This window comes from Paramisgurnus dabryanus, chromosome 18, assembly GCF_030506205.2.
Source record: "Paramisgurnus dabryanus chromosome 18, PD_genome_1.1, whole genome shotgun sequence".
Classification (NCBI taxonomy): Eukaryota; Metazoa; Chordata; class Actinopteri; order Cypriniformes; family Cobitidae; genus Paramisgurnus; species Paramisgurnus dabryanus.
The window spans coordinates 18,957,929-18,973,074 of NC_133354.1; positions in this window are offsets into that span (position 1 = coordinate 18,957,929).

Consider the following 15,146-nt stretch of genomic DNA (forward strand, 5'->3'; position numbering starts at 1 on the left):
TGTTTAACATGTGCTCATGACAAGCGCTTTAACAGTCATCTGAGGTCAATTCATATAGGCATGACAAGAATACTTCACATCCTCTATAATGCATATCTAATCACAATATATCATGGTTCTTCATGCTTTACATTACAGTGTGTCGCTCGTGAAATAACTGACAGCATTTAGAAATCTCATAGATGTAATTGTTGTATACATCAAGAGGTTTCGGGCTGTAATCTGTAGCTTGAGCGGTTCTCTCCGTTGCCCCCTGCTTGTTGATCACAATAAAACTGATTGAGAAAGAAGGATGGGTTTCGAGCCAGATAAGAGACCACATTAACATCTGATGTGTATGACAATACGTTGTTGGACGATCATAAAAGTGCATTTTCATAATTAGGCTGAGACTTGTTTTGCTTAGTTTAGCAGTGCAAAAGGTCATGGGTTTCATCCCCTGGGAACGCACATACTCATGAAATGTATAGGTTAAATGCACTAAAACCATCAGCCAAACGCATAAATCTAATGTAAAATTAGTATTAATGTGTAATTGCATATTTTATTACTGTCTTTTTTGGACACTAATACTGTAACCATGAAAGTTGTATTTACTTAAAAAATAACTTAAATTGGTAACACCTAAAAAATTGGTCACTTTTTTCCATCTTAAGTAGATACAACTTTCATGGATTACAGTGTAGTTGTATGATCTGAAACTTGGATGTGAAGGGGGATTTTTATTATTATTATTATTATATTTTCAAAAATAAGATTATAATATTGGATCTGCTTCAGAAATATTATTTAGGTGACATAATGGTCAGCCACTGCTCATAAATAATACTTTATTACACTCTGCAGAGCTACTTGACCTTTCTGATAACATCAGCGCTGTCTTTGAACTGAATTGAATCAACATTTGTAAAATGTTTTGAAAAGCTGACTATTCAGTGCATTAGCTGACTATTCGATGTCCAACGTTTATACCTAACTGTTTATTAGATCTGCATAAAATATTGTTTCAGTATCGCAATGTGTGCAGCCACAAGTCACATCGCAGAACACACAGGTAACAGTTTCAAAAATCACATGGCCAAAGACATGGTGGTAGAAATTAAAGGATTACTCCACTTTCATAACATAACATTTTGTGATAATTTGCTCGCCCCTTTGTCATCCAAGATGTTTATGTCTATTTCTTTCTTCAGTTGAAAAGAAATTACGTTTTTAAACTTAAATGGGACTTTTTCCATGTTTAAGTGCTATAATTGGGCCCCATCAACCTAGAAAATATGAAAAGATCAACCAGTAACTTAGTTTTGGTAAACCATTCTCAGCAAGCATGTGGAAAAAATAGGTCATTTAAATTTGGCTCTCATTGTGATGTCAGAAGGGGATCTTATTATAATAATACCACGCCTTAATCTGCACTATCCAACCACGGCAATGCAATTTAGTTCAGAGAGAGAGAGAGGGGGAAAGAAAATTATTGACAGTAAAATTGAGTTTCAATTTTAATAAACCACCATTATGGCGATCAGTGTTTGTATTTCATCAGCTCATTTGCATATAAAAGTACCAGTGTTTGGGGTAACGCATTACAAGTAACGTGCATTACATAATATTACTTTTCTGAGGTAACGAGTAAAATAACACATTACTTTATAAATGTACACATTAATATTTGACTTACTTTTTAAAAAAAGTAATGTGAGTTACTTTTCAGTTTAATGAATTCAATTTAAAAAATAAAATAATGTACTGAATTAAACTAAACATATGAACGTAGAATTACGCACTCTGTGCACCTCAGCGGAAACAGTTTGAGTCAGAAACGGAGCTTGACAGTTTTGCGATCATAAAAAACACCTGCAGGGCCTGAAAGAGATCAAGCCTCAGCCAAGAAAAAGTAACTTAAAAGTAACATAATCATTACTTTCCATGAAAAGTTTTGGGAGTAACTTAATATTGTAATGCATTACTTTTAAAAGTAACTTTCCCCAACACTGAAAAGGACACACCAAAAAACAGCATATTTTTTCAAACACCCACAAAGTGTCAATTTTAACATGCCATAATAAATTATCTATATGGTATTTTGAGTTAAAACTTCACATACGTACTCTGAGGACACGAAAGATTTATTTTACATCTTAAAAAAGTCTTGTGAAATGTCCCCTTTAATTAAACTTTCCAGGATTTTCTTCCTATTGTATCAATGCAGCTTCAAAGGGCTTTAGATGATCCCAACTGAGGCATAAGCCTCACCAAAAATAAAAATATGTTCTTTTTAACCACAATTATCCCTGTGATGGGTAATCACGCCATAAATTCACGAATAACGAATGGGAAACTACCGCTTCAGTGTTTACAAGTGTGGAGAAGGACCTTTGTATTTGGAATGACACTAATTAATGTTTTTGTGTCAGTTTATTGTCCATACATGTGCGTTTCGCATACATCATGCGTGACCTTTCAACGTGATTCCGACCAAAGAAATCTTGGATGACATGGGGGGGGTAAATTATAATGAAATTTTCTTATGAAAGTGGAGTAATCCTTTAATATGGTTTCAAAAAGATTTCAATAACACAATCGGATGTGTTAACAAGTGGTATGTAATACCATCATACCAAGTGTTTTTGTAAAGTTGCCATTTCTCCTGTTGCAAGAAAAATCTAAATACCGCAATGTCAGGTTTTCCCTTATACCATGCACCCCTACTATTTTTACTATAAAACATAAAGTTATAGCCAAAGCTATATGTGCTGCCCTTAAAGGGACCTTCAATAATAAATGAACTATACTGTAAAGCTGCTTTAAAGTAATCTGTATTGTATAAGTAAGTGCTAACTCTAGTAGGATTACTAGTGTAGCATATGGGGATAAAGGGTTCCTACACTCCCAAATCCCCTGAATAACAGAAAAATACAATTTTACATACACATTTTTCCAGCACATCCTTCTTTATTGTATGACATCATCAATCATCGTCATCTTTTAATGTGTCATTGGCACTGTATGCACAGGCACACACCAACTCACTAGCCCCTCAAAAGATGTGTTCAAAAAGGAGCCGGCGCCCAGTCCTGCAGAAGTGGACACAAACAATAGCAACGGCTGTTCTCCGATGCGCAGAGACGTCGGTGAGTTGTTTCCAGGCGAGTGTGGGCCCCTGGAAAACAATCCCCCCCGCCGGAAAATCACGGGCCCTCGGATGAGTGATAAAAAGGGCCCGTTGTTGCCGCTGCGACGGAGGGAAGATGAGACGGATGCTTCTGTTTTTCTCTCCCTGCCTGTATCTCCTAACTCAGAAGGAAGGCGAAAAGAAGAAATACAAGGAAGGAAGCAAAGCGTGGCGTTACAGAACGTTCTCCTCCCCCATTCTACCCCAAAGGAGCATGTAGAGGAGAGGAAAAAGGAGAGAGAGTCCTGGGCCATGTGATAGGGAGAGCATGCGGGCACGGCTCGGCCCCCAGGCAGAAGGAACGGGGGGTCTGCTGCATGATTAATCTGGCTGAGGGCAGGAGGACCGCCACAGGCCTGCCGCATTAACTCCCTGCTCACCCGCTACACACACACACAAACAAAAAAAAACACACACACGGAAAATCTGGGTTGATGGCTGGTACGTGAGCCAGCGCGTCCACCTGCAGCAGAGGCAGGGTTAGTTTGTTTGGAAAAGTGGAGCGAGCCTTTGTTTTTGCCACGGGCGCAGTCGCGTCTCAGTCACATGAGAGGCAGTCACAGGGATGTTTGTCTATTGACATGCTGTTTGGACATTGTCAGTGGATGCTAAACTTGTGTTTCAGAGCTGATATAAAGGTCCCAAAAGATTTCTTATGATTGAGACGAGCAGATGTTGGCATATGTTGACTTTTTCGGAATACAGAGAAGATGTTATAAAATGAAGGATCACGGGCGATTTATCAAACAAGACCTTAAAAAACTTTGCAGTACTAAGTTTTAATAGTAAGCTGAGGTAAAACAGCAGCTGTGCCTACATATCATTTAGCACGGTGGTCATTTTAGATGCACCTACTTAATAATAATTTTGTCTTGATTTTTGGTGTCCATCAGACTTGTTTTAAACGTATATTTCTCGGTCCTCTTCGGTCACTAGCTGAGACTGCCCAGTGCCAGGCCCAGGCAGGCAGAGGGTTAAATTCCCGCAGTCCGCACCGCATTAACTGGAAAGGAATGAAGTGTCAAGCGTGTTCTCACCGCAGCGAAACGGCCGAACCCCCCCCACAGTCATCCACCCCCCACCCCAGCAACCTCCCACAGCCGTGACCAAATTATTTCCTAGCCTCCCGAGATTCGCCTCGCCAGACAAAAATCTGCAGCCCAGCTCTGATTCAGTGCACAAACACGCAGCCTCCCTCGTCTCTCAACGCCTCTGTGCCGCCACTTTGAAGAAAATGGGCCTCCTTTTTTTAACAGGCCTCCGTTAGGACAGCTCCGTCTGTTTACACTCGACAGATTTAAACGCTCCCAAAAACGGCACCCACAAACAACTTGGCTCCCTCCGTGTGTGAGGGTCGGTTCAAGAGCTCGCTTTTTATTCGGGCTTCGCTTTTCTCAGGTTCGGACTTGAGAAATACTAAGCGCCAAAAGCAGATAGTAGTTTTTAAAATGTAACAGTTGAGTCGGGGTGAACCCCACCAGTCCAAACCACCCTGCCAAACTGCTTTAAGAAAAAGCTGTTTTATTTATAGTGCACTGTATCCATGGCAACCAAAGAGGTCAGGCAAGCCAGGCCTGTGCTTTACCCCGCTCTAGGGATTAGGATTTCACAGACGTCCTCTGATATGCAGAAGGTGGGATGGAGCTGCTCACCAACTGAGCGCCACTGACTACTGGGAAAGCCGAATTCTCCGGAGTCCTGAGTCGAGGCTGAGGAGCTGCACTGGGAATTCTTGGGAGAGAAAGTGGGTGTGGAAGATGGAGGGGGGCTTTAGCAGACTTACGGAAATGGAAAGAAGCCTGCGATGCCAACTTTAATGAGCTGCTCTAGACTCTGGAGGACCGGCCGGTAGTGTTCGCTTGGAGTTGTTTTGCTTGTTTATGCTGTAAGCCAGCCCGACTGATACCTCTTGAAAACGAAAAGTTGCCAATAAAGGTTAAGCCATAAATATTCACAAGTAAAAATCTTAAATTATGTTAAGTCAACAAAAAGCTTAAAGGAATATTCAATTTTCATAATAAAAATCAGATAATTTAGATTTTTAAATGCCATATCATCCAATATATTTTTGTCTTTCTTTGTACAGTCGAGAAGAAATTACGATTTTTGAGGAAAACATTCCAGGATTTTTTTCCTTTTAATGGACATTTGTGGAACTTAGCTTACAGCTTCAAAGGTCTCTAAACGATCCCAACGGACCTTAAGGGTCTTATCTAGCAATGTAAAAAAAATATATATATATAACTTCTGGTTTTGCACTAGCTGTGTGACACACCTGCGTGAGTTTACGTATTACGTAATCACGTCGAAACAAGGTCCCGCAAGACGTATGCGAAACAATCGCTCCAGTGTTTACAAGTGTGGAGAAAGAGGACCGTTCCAACATTGTTGTATATGAAATATTACTAATTAATGTTTTAAATGGACTTAAAGCAGTATTGAAACAATGTGTATTATGAAATGCATGCAATTAACAGCACAAAAGCGTGTGGGTCGATCCCAGAAAACAAACATGGTGATAAAAATGTACACCTTGTAATGAACTGTAAATTGCTTTGGATAAAGCATCAAATGTGTAAATGTAAAGACACAAAGGAACGGTTTCCAGGTCTCGGCATATGGGTCCAAAACAGCCGGCCTCCATATCAATACAAACTGGGGTCATCCAAAAGTTTAGATAATGAGCTATTCCCATTTTCGGTCCTACAAAGTTTTTAACAGTTTGACGTCATTAGCCAATTATTCATATCGGAGAAATGCTCACTGTCAGAAAGAGAAGAACTCTCAAAACTAAAGATTTTTGTGGCCTTGTTATTTTCATCCCAGGCTCTGCGTGCAGGAGCCGTTCCAAATCTGTGCGTGGGAGCCAGTTGGAGTAGACCAAAGAGAGGGAAAGAGAGAGTGAGAAAAAGAGAAAAGAAAGATTTGGAGGGGGTGCTTTGACGTGCTCTCCAAGAACGGCACCGCTTGAGCATGTGGACTTCCGGATCCCTCCCGGGGTGCACGCAGTCAGTGTTGCTAGGAGACAGACTTTCCTTGGGGTTGGTGGAGGATGACGCCTGGCAGGGTAGGAGGTGGAGTAGCCTACAATTGTATGTTTGGTCCCCACACTTTCGGTCAGAAGAAGGGATCTTCTCAATCAACAACTCTTCCTTCACAATGTGGTCCTGTAACCTCCAACTCAAGCTACACCGTCCGTGACCACCATAAACATGGTTGCCAAGAGATGAGAGGTGGTGGATGTACGCTTGCACTGTTGCCAGGAGATGATGGTGGTGATTTGGGGAGACTCAGGGCTCTCTGGGGGTTGGCGTCACCGTTGGGACGAGGGCTTGTGTTGCTAAGAGATGCCAGTGGTCGGCAATGGTTGTGTGTTTAGACAGGAAAAGAAATTGGGAGTACAAAAGACTTTATGCGTCAGTGGGCATCACACTGAGAAAAAGTATGGGTCACAGTGGTAAACAGGCTAAATGTGGAAAAGTATGCAACAATCCATTATAATACACATGTCAGTCATAATGAAGTGTACAATTATATGAAACATCTATGTGCATACTTCCATTGTGAATTATCACAGCTTGCCTCATGTAGATTGCATGACATTGAGACACAACAAAAAGTTTTTACACACTTAAAAAATTCTGGGTTAATTTCAACCCAGCTTTGGGTCAAAAAGGAACAACCCCAGCCTTTGGGTTAAATTAACACAGAAAATGCTTATTTGAACCAACAATGGGTTAAAACAACCCAGCCTTTTTAGGTTTAAACATCACATCAAATTGGGTCCGTCCCTTTCTGACCTAATGCTGGGTTAAAATTAGGCTTGTCTTGTCAGTCTTGTCAGCTTTACTTAAAACTTATTTGTTAAGCCAACATAACATTGTTGCATAAAAGTAACAGATTAATAAAACCAATACAGACTTGCATCTCATTGGCTGAGTATTTTGCAGAGTATTATGGGTTATTGTTGTTCTGGCACCCTCTTGTAGAAGTGTAGCGCCATTAGATGGGTCCTTGAGTAATAAGTGGCCAGGTATGAGTCAATTAACTTATATATTTTAGAAAAACAAACAAGCAGTTTGGAATGTAACATTGCATTTCAAATGTTTGTGATATGTTTGATAAACTGTAATAATAAAAGGTCTATTTGATGAGTTGTATTGAGCAGCTGTACTTTGATTGATTGATTCAGTGTTATGGCCTTATTAAATCCTAAATAAAGGCCGTGGAGTTTATAAAATGGCATTATTAATTTTTTTTATCATTAATTAAATTTTTCATGTACAATAAACTTAATTTTTATTTGGTGACTCTAATAAGGTTTGTTGAGTTTACTTCAACTTCTTTTGTAAAATGAACTAAATTATTGTTTGTTGAGATTACTTAAACAAATTGAATGGAACCTGTTGAAATAATATTTTTAATTAAACCCAACATTTCTTTTTTTTTAATGTTGGGACCAAAAAATATTTAGACACATTGACCTGACCTTGTCATTGGGTTTATGTTACTTCACTCAAATCTAAGAAACAAAACAAAAATACATGAGCGTAATGGTAACGGCGAGTTGAAAACAGTCCCCTGTGTCTCCCCCACGTGATCAACGCCCATAAGTGTAGGTATAAAATGATTAATTTATTTTACTAAATTTTTTAAGGTAAGGAGTTGCAATCAATTTATTTAAGCTACATTTAAACAAAAGTTTTTTATTTTATTTACTTTACTAATCTTTTTTGTTTAAATGTAGATTAAATAAATTGATTGCAACCACTTACCTTAAAAAATAAATTGAGTAAATTGAATTAATCATTTTTTCAGTATACGAACAAACCCTACCATTGGGTTAAATTAACCTAGAAAATGTCCATATTTTAACCAACTAGGTTGAAACAAAGCAGCACAGGTTTGTCTTTATTTACCAAACTATACATGGGTTAAAACAGCCCAACGTTTTTAGAATATAGTAACTTATTTACCCAATAGGCAAGTATTTAACTACACAGTATTCAGGCCAGTGGCGGCCAGTAAATTCTTTTTTTGATGGCGCTCGATGCGAAGTTCGTCACAACATGTATGTAGCCCGTCATGTGGTGGTTCCTTTTATCAAAACATGTTTTCTGCACATCTAGAGATCCTGTGTGCATCATGTGTTTTGTCAAAATAAGTGCCTGCTGCAAACGCGTCTAAAGGGTTTATGAAAAAAGAGATGCTTGCGTTTGCCAGATACTCGCATAATCTCATGCATAATCAGAGTTTACTGTGAAGGGAGTGTCTTGTGTGTATTTTGTGAACGTGAGCGTCTCTTTTATCATTAACGATTTTGACGCGTGTGCAGCATGCATTTATTTTGACAAAACACTTGATGCACATGGTTCAAATGACGCATCAAACACATATTTTGAAAACAAGAGCAACACACATGACACTGCGAACACATATTTTGAATTAGCGCCCCTCGGATGAGCAGCCACAAGCTACCACCGACTTAGGCTAGAGTATATGAAAGTAACAAGTATTCATAACTTAATGAATAATTTAAATTTAGGTTTCATTCATGCATTTGACATAAGCTTTTATCCAAAGTGACTTACTTGCTTTATTAGGTCCAGGTATTAATTTTAGTATGTGTGTTTCCCTTGGGCTTGAACCCGTGACCTTCGCACTTTGACTTTGTTAACGCAATGCTCCACCAACTGAGCAACAGAAACACTGCATGCAAGACTAATAAGACTAGAAATAGACATATCTGTTAAACCTGTTTATGATTGCCAAGTCTGATTTCCCAAATTCAATGACGTTCCTTCTAAAGAATGCATATAAAGACGCTAAACAATGCACTCATACACGTGTCACTATACAACGCCATAATGCAGAAGTTGCAATGCATGCTGGTATATTGCCATGTTGAGCCCGAGCCTGGCTGAGCATCAGAGCTCCATTTATCAGCAGGGGCACACGCATAAAAGACTCAGTGTGGGGGGCAGTAATTGGATCTACGCATCCCCATTGCCCTAAGACCTCCTCCATCCCCCAAATCTCCCCACCTTCCTCTCCTTCATCTCACCGTTATCTCCCCGTGGCTCACGACATCAGGAAACATGCAGCACATACGCGTGCAGATACGGACAGATACGCACATGCTGTGACATGTCACACCCTCTCCGGATTCTGAAGGTTTACGCTGTTATGTTGCAAGTGCTAAAAACTTCAATATTTCTGTCCAGCTGTGGGCTACAGAAATACAACTCACATCTTCATTGTATCTCCACTTGAACTATTTGACATGTTTTAAAGTATTTGCTCATTTAAAAATGAAAATTTTTGCATTATCTCTATTCTAAACACCTGATGTTTTTCTTCTGTGGAATGCAGAAGTATAACTCCGGCATGAAACAGTTAAAGTATCATAAACGTCCAAATGATTTATGCTATATTCCACGTAATCTGTAGGTTTTTCTAAGAAACAGGTCCGATTTTATCTCACAAGAACACGTAACTACCTTACAAGGTGTCGCTTTTGTATAAAATAATGGACGATTGTTGGGAAAAGCAGGATTGAAGCCCCACCCCAGAACCAACATCACTTCATTATAAAAATATCTGACTAATTATTATTCACAAATGAGGCATTGCTCCCTCTCTCATGAATGCTCAAAGATGAGCCAAGTCTATCATGTCTTCCAAAGACTCATTAAGACGTCAAACTATTTCTTAAATGGAAATCATTTCCATTGAGATATCTCTTGCAAGCTAATGTTTAACCTGACAGAATGCACTAAATATAAATCTGTTATTGCTGTTTGGCATACAGACTTCGCCCCTTACTCTTCCTGACTCTCTCCGCTTTACGTATCTCTTTCCCGCTCGTGTTGTTTTTAGCCGTTGTGGTGTTGGAGCTGTGTCTGATCTGGGCTGGATTTGTGCTCGGCTGTAGTCGTGGCTGATGCAGTGCTGTTGGCTCCTGGGCAGGCAGGCGGGCCCCTGCGGCCCGGGCCCTCTTCCAGTATGGGCGGCAGCAAATCGGACAAAGAAGCTCAGTCTCTCCTTGTATGTATGTGTGTGTGTGTATGTGTGAGCGGTGCTGTAGAAAGACCCTGGCGAGACCAGCGCGCGGTCTTATCCTCACGGCTCAAACACACGCCACCAGCTGCTGCCCCCTTCCTGTGCTTTCATTATGGCGGTCTCTGTCCTGTTCCGCAGGGTAATACACACACAAACAGGCAGAAAGAGGAAAATTTATCTCTCCCCTTCCTGTTACATTTCTCTCTCCCTTGACACCCCGACAAGCCTTAGAGCGAGCGATGCGACCGCACCAGATCTCTCCCATTATAATCAATGAAGCTGTCTATAATGCTGTGTTGATTATAATGGGAGCGGTCCGGTTTGGACGCTAGACTTGCTAGCAGTGTGGACACAATGTCTCTCTCTTTCATTTTCTATGTAGGCACACAGGCCAATGCATAGAAAGTGGTGCCAGTCTGAGCTCATACCCACTGCAGCATTCACAGCAGAATGAAATATCTCAGTCTTTGGCCGGCTCTGGTCAGCTCACGTGCATGTGCGTTTGGAAGGTGAGTGTGTGTTAAACTCGCATGCGTTAAGTCTGTCGAAGCCGCAGTGTGCGGAGTGTGCTAAGCTCTGAGCCTAAAGCCAAGCCAGGCATTGCCAGAGGGAGAGGCTGCTATGTAGGGCGACGGGCAAGCTGGACGCCGGTGGAATATCAACGCAGAGCTGCCGCCACTCCTCCCAGCAGCCCACCTGCCCACTCTCTTCACTCCAGAGAGAGAGAGAGAGAGAGAGAGAAGGAAATTGCCAGGTAGTTTCCAGACCCACTTCCCTGCGTCGCGCCCAATTAATCAGGGCCGCATCCATGCTGGTTGCCCCCTCCCTATTAACAGGAGGTGTGTGTGCGTACCCAAAAGTGACCAAGAAACTTCATTAAATGAGTTGGAGTCGGTGAGTTGGGGTTGTGTGAACTACTTCACTTTTCTTAGTGGGGTTCAGTGGGTACCCAGAGGAAAATGTTATTGCTTAGCGGTTGCTCTTGGAGATTTGATGGAGTTCTCAGTTGTGTGAGTATCAGCTTGGGCTCTGCTGTTTCTTCTAGAATTATAAGAGAAATAAAGATGAGGCAACCTTTAAAATACATTAAAGCATACTCCACTTTCATAAACTAGAAATCCCAATAATGACCCCCATATGTCATCCAAAATGTTGATGTCTTTCTTTGTTCAGTCGAGAAAAAATTAGATTTTTTGAGGAAAAAATTCCAGGATTTTTCTCCATTGAATAGATTATATTGGACCTCAACAGTTAACAGTTTAAATGCAGTTTAAAATTGCAGTTTCAACACACTTTGATGGGCTCTAAACGATCCCAAACAAGACGTAAGTGTCTTATCTAGCGAAGTGATAGTCATTTTCGACAAGAAAAATAAAAAAGCAATTTTTAACCACAACTTCTTGTCTTGCACTAGCCGTGTGACGCGCTAGGGCGACCTCAAGTATTGCGTCAGCACACATTGAAAGGTCACGCATGACGTATGTGAAACTAACACCCCAGTGTTTACAAGTGTGGAGAAAAAGGATCAATTAATGAATGTCTTTGTGTCAGTGTATTGTTTAAAATGGTCCGCAAATGTGCGTTTCACATATGTGACTGGTGACCTTTCGACGGGCTTACGCAAGTATGTAAGGTTGCGCTGGCGCATCACATGGCTAGTGAAAGACAAGAAGTTGTGGTTTAAAAGTGCTTATTTTTTTATTTTTCTTGTCGAAAATGCCAATCGTTTTGCTGGATACGACCCTCATGTCTCGTTTGGGATCGTTTAGAGTCCTTTGAAGGTGAGTTGAAACTGCAAATTTAAACTGCATTGAAACTGTAAACTGCTGGGGTCCAATAATGTCTATTAAACTGAGAAAAATCCTGGAATATTTTCCTCAAAAAAAAATTTTTTTCTTCTCAACTAAACAAATAAAGACATAAACAACTTGTATGAGTAAATTATCAAGATTTTATTTTTATAAAAGTGGAATATATTCCTTTAAGGCCTGGGAAACACTGGACGATTTTTACATCTTTAACTATTTTAAATCCATGGGAGATCATAGACATAGGGACAGTATCAAATGATTTTTAACAACATAATGCTCAGAACACACACACGGGATGATTCGTCCAGACCGCAACATAACACAAGTGATGACTGTAGTTATGATTTTAAAGTGACACGAGATTTCACAGAAACGTGACTTGAGAAAAACAATTTTGTGGTAATTCTTGCATGACACATTATAAAAGCACTTGTACTGTTGCCATAGTTGTTCAAGTTGATATACTTTTTCTCAAAACTTCTTTGATACTTACGATTTGAGATCAAGGAGGTGCCAACACGATCGGGAGCAGCAAAATAATCGCAATGACACACAAACCAGAGGTTTTTTGGACAAGGAAACACTATTTGGGCGACGCTGCCTTTCTATTGCCATGAGTGAAAATCAGCCTTAAAATATTAATGTGTGTGGCCAAGTAAAATGGATGTAGACTGTTAGGTCAGGGGTCCTCAGTCTTTATCACTGCAAGGTCCACACCAATAATTGACCCCCCCCCCACTCACAGTTTCTACCAAGTAAAATATTCTAGCGTTTGGCAAATAGATAATGTAAATTTGTCACAATAATAACCAAACACTAAAAAATATCCTAATTTAAGTATTTTAGATTATTTTAAGGTTTATTTTTAATAATTTAAGTCATTTTGAGGCCTTCTTAGTTTAGGTAAAGTAATCTGAATTTGGGTGCATTTCTGGAGAAATATTCTGGAGTTCATGTTGAAATCTCAAATAATGTTGACTCTTGATTGCAGACTTAACAAATTTGAGCTTGTTGCGATCTCTTCTAAAAATTTTTAGATTTTTTTCTCTTTCTAGAAGAAATAATTGAGATATCAAAGAGATCTCATCTGTGATTTTTCTTTTAAATGGGTAGAAGACGATTTGTGTTATCTTTTGCTCTCATTTACATGTGTGTGTGTGCGTATTTACGAAGCTTGACGGAGTGCTAAGATGTTCGCTAACACCTGCGCACCTCACATTCACTCATTTTTACCTCCTGTGGTGCATGCACACCTGTAAACACATAGACACAAGTACACACATAAACACACCCACACACTAACTTTTGCTGAAATGTTTTATTTCCAATAGTTTGACTGGATGTGTTTTTTTTAGCTTCCTATCCCGATCTTGGCTGTCTTTATGTGTTCGCTGTAAGATTGCAATCAGCCAGCACTCTGTGTATTCATGTGTGTCATCTGTGTGTCATTATTCCCAGCCAAATCAGTGGCTAAACCTGTCGTGTTCACGTTGGGCTAACTTGACACATAGTCCTGCAGCACTGTCACGTATTGTACTATTTATGTAAATTAATGTGTATGTCAGTTTCGCAGATGTCACGGCTACGTTTCTGAGAATTGGTAAAAAAAATGATTTGTGTGTATGTGTGCCCAAAGTAAACTGTGTGTCTGTGTGTATGATATAATCACTGACTGCTCTATGTAAACCCGTGTGTGTGTGTGCGTGTCGTTCAGTGCTGCGTGGAGGACGGGCGCGGTATGAGTCGAGAGACAGCTGCCCTGACAGATGCCAGGAGGCAGGACCCCACTGGGGAACGGGAGGGGGACCGAGCTGGCACTCTCTCACCCCAACGGAAACACCACGGGCTGCAGAGGAAGTGGGCAGGGGGAGAGACCCTGTTTATGTGTGTGTATGTGTGTGTGAGAGAGAGGTGTAGATGTATCTCCCTTCATCTCAGCTTGTGTACGTCAGGCACAGTTAAAAAAACGCTTGAATGTGCAATGAGGCAGATATTATTAACAGTTTCCCTCATACCTGCTATAATAATTACACCCCATCAAGATGCTTTCAAACTCCCTTTGTGTGTGTTTTTTGTAATACTTGGACAATTAGGTTTACCTTAATTGTCAGTGCACTTATGAAAAAAGGACTTTGTGGGTGTTATGTTCATACCAGTATATTCCAGTGTACATGATGGCAGCAGCGGTGGACGGTCAAGGCCCACAAGGCCTTTTCTGCTGCCCTAAACGTCAGAATCACTGACATGTTTTAATATACAGTATTTTTCATTAAAGTGTATTAAATTATTCCCAATAGTCTATTCTCCTCATTTTTATACTTTTTCACATAGTTGTGCTGCTTCCAGTTGTGTCTTTTTCTGTCTGAGCTTTTATCCAATCATATTTCAGCCATCATGTGTTGCCAGGGTCAAGGAAATCTGCCATAAGGGCATTCAGAATCAACAGTCAGGGGCGTGTCCCGGAATATGATTGGCCCCCCAATCTTGGGTTAACACAAGATATTTTCACATTTTATGCAACAACATAAAACACACCAGTAATACCCCCACTTGTGACTTTTTAAAACTTTTACGTGTCTTAAAATGAGTGGTTGCTAACCTGGGACTAAGTTGCTACAAGGGACTACAGATGTCGTCTGGGACTTTAAACATCATCACGCATGAAGATCTCAGAATGAAAAGCAACGCAACATGGGCACAATTGTTAACAAACATTCATCCACACAGTATTTCCTTAACAGGGAATATGTTTTTAAATGTTTTAGTAAAGTTTGAAAGAGCTGTTTTTTCTTTGCGGAGATTACTTAGAAATCGAGTGATAGTGGTATAGTTCGCCTGTAGCCCAAGGTTAGCTTTTCATTTCTAGTAAATGCATTTAGACTTCAAAAATCAAAAGTTGTAAAGATTATCTTGTTGGACAAAACTCGATAAGTCTATGGGGAAAAATAATAGGCTTTTTGTTGAGTAAACCAGTGTCCCGCTAACTAAGGATATATCTGACATCGTGATGGTGTGTCTCTGAAGACTTTGAACACAAAAAAGTACCAAATCAAATCGAAATGGTCTTTGGGTTTTAAACCCACACTTTGCCCATGTCTATT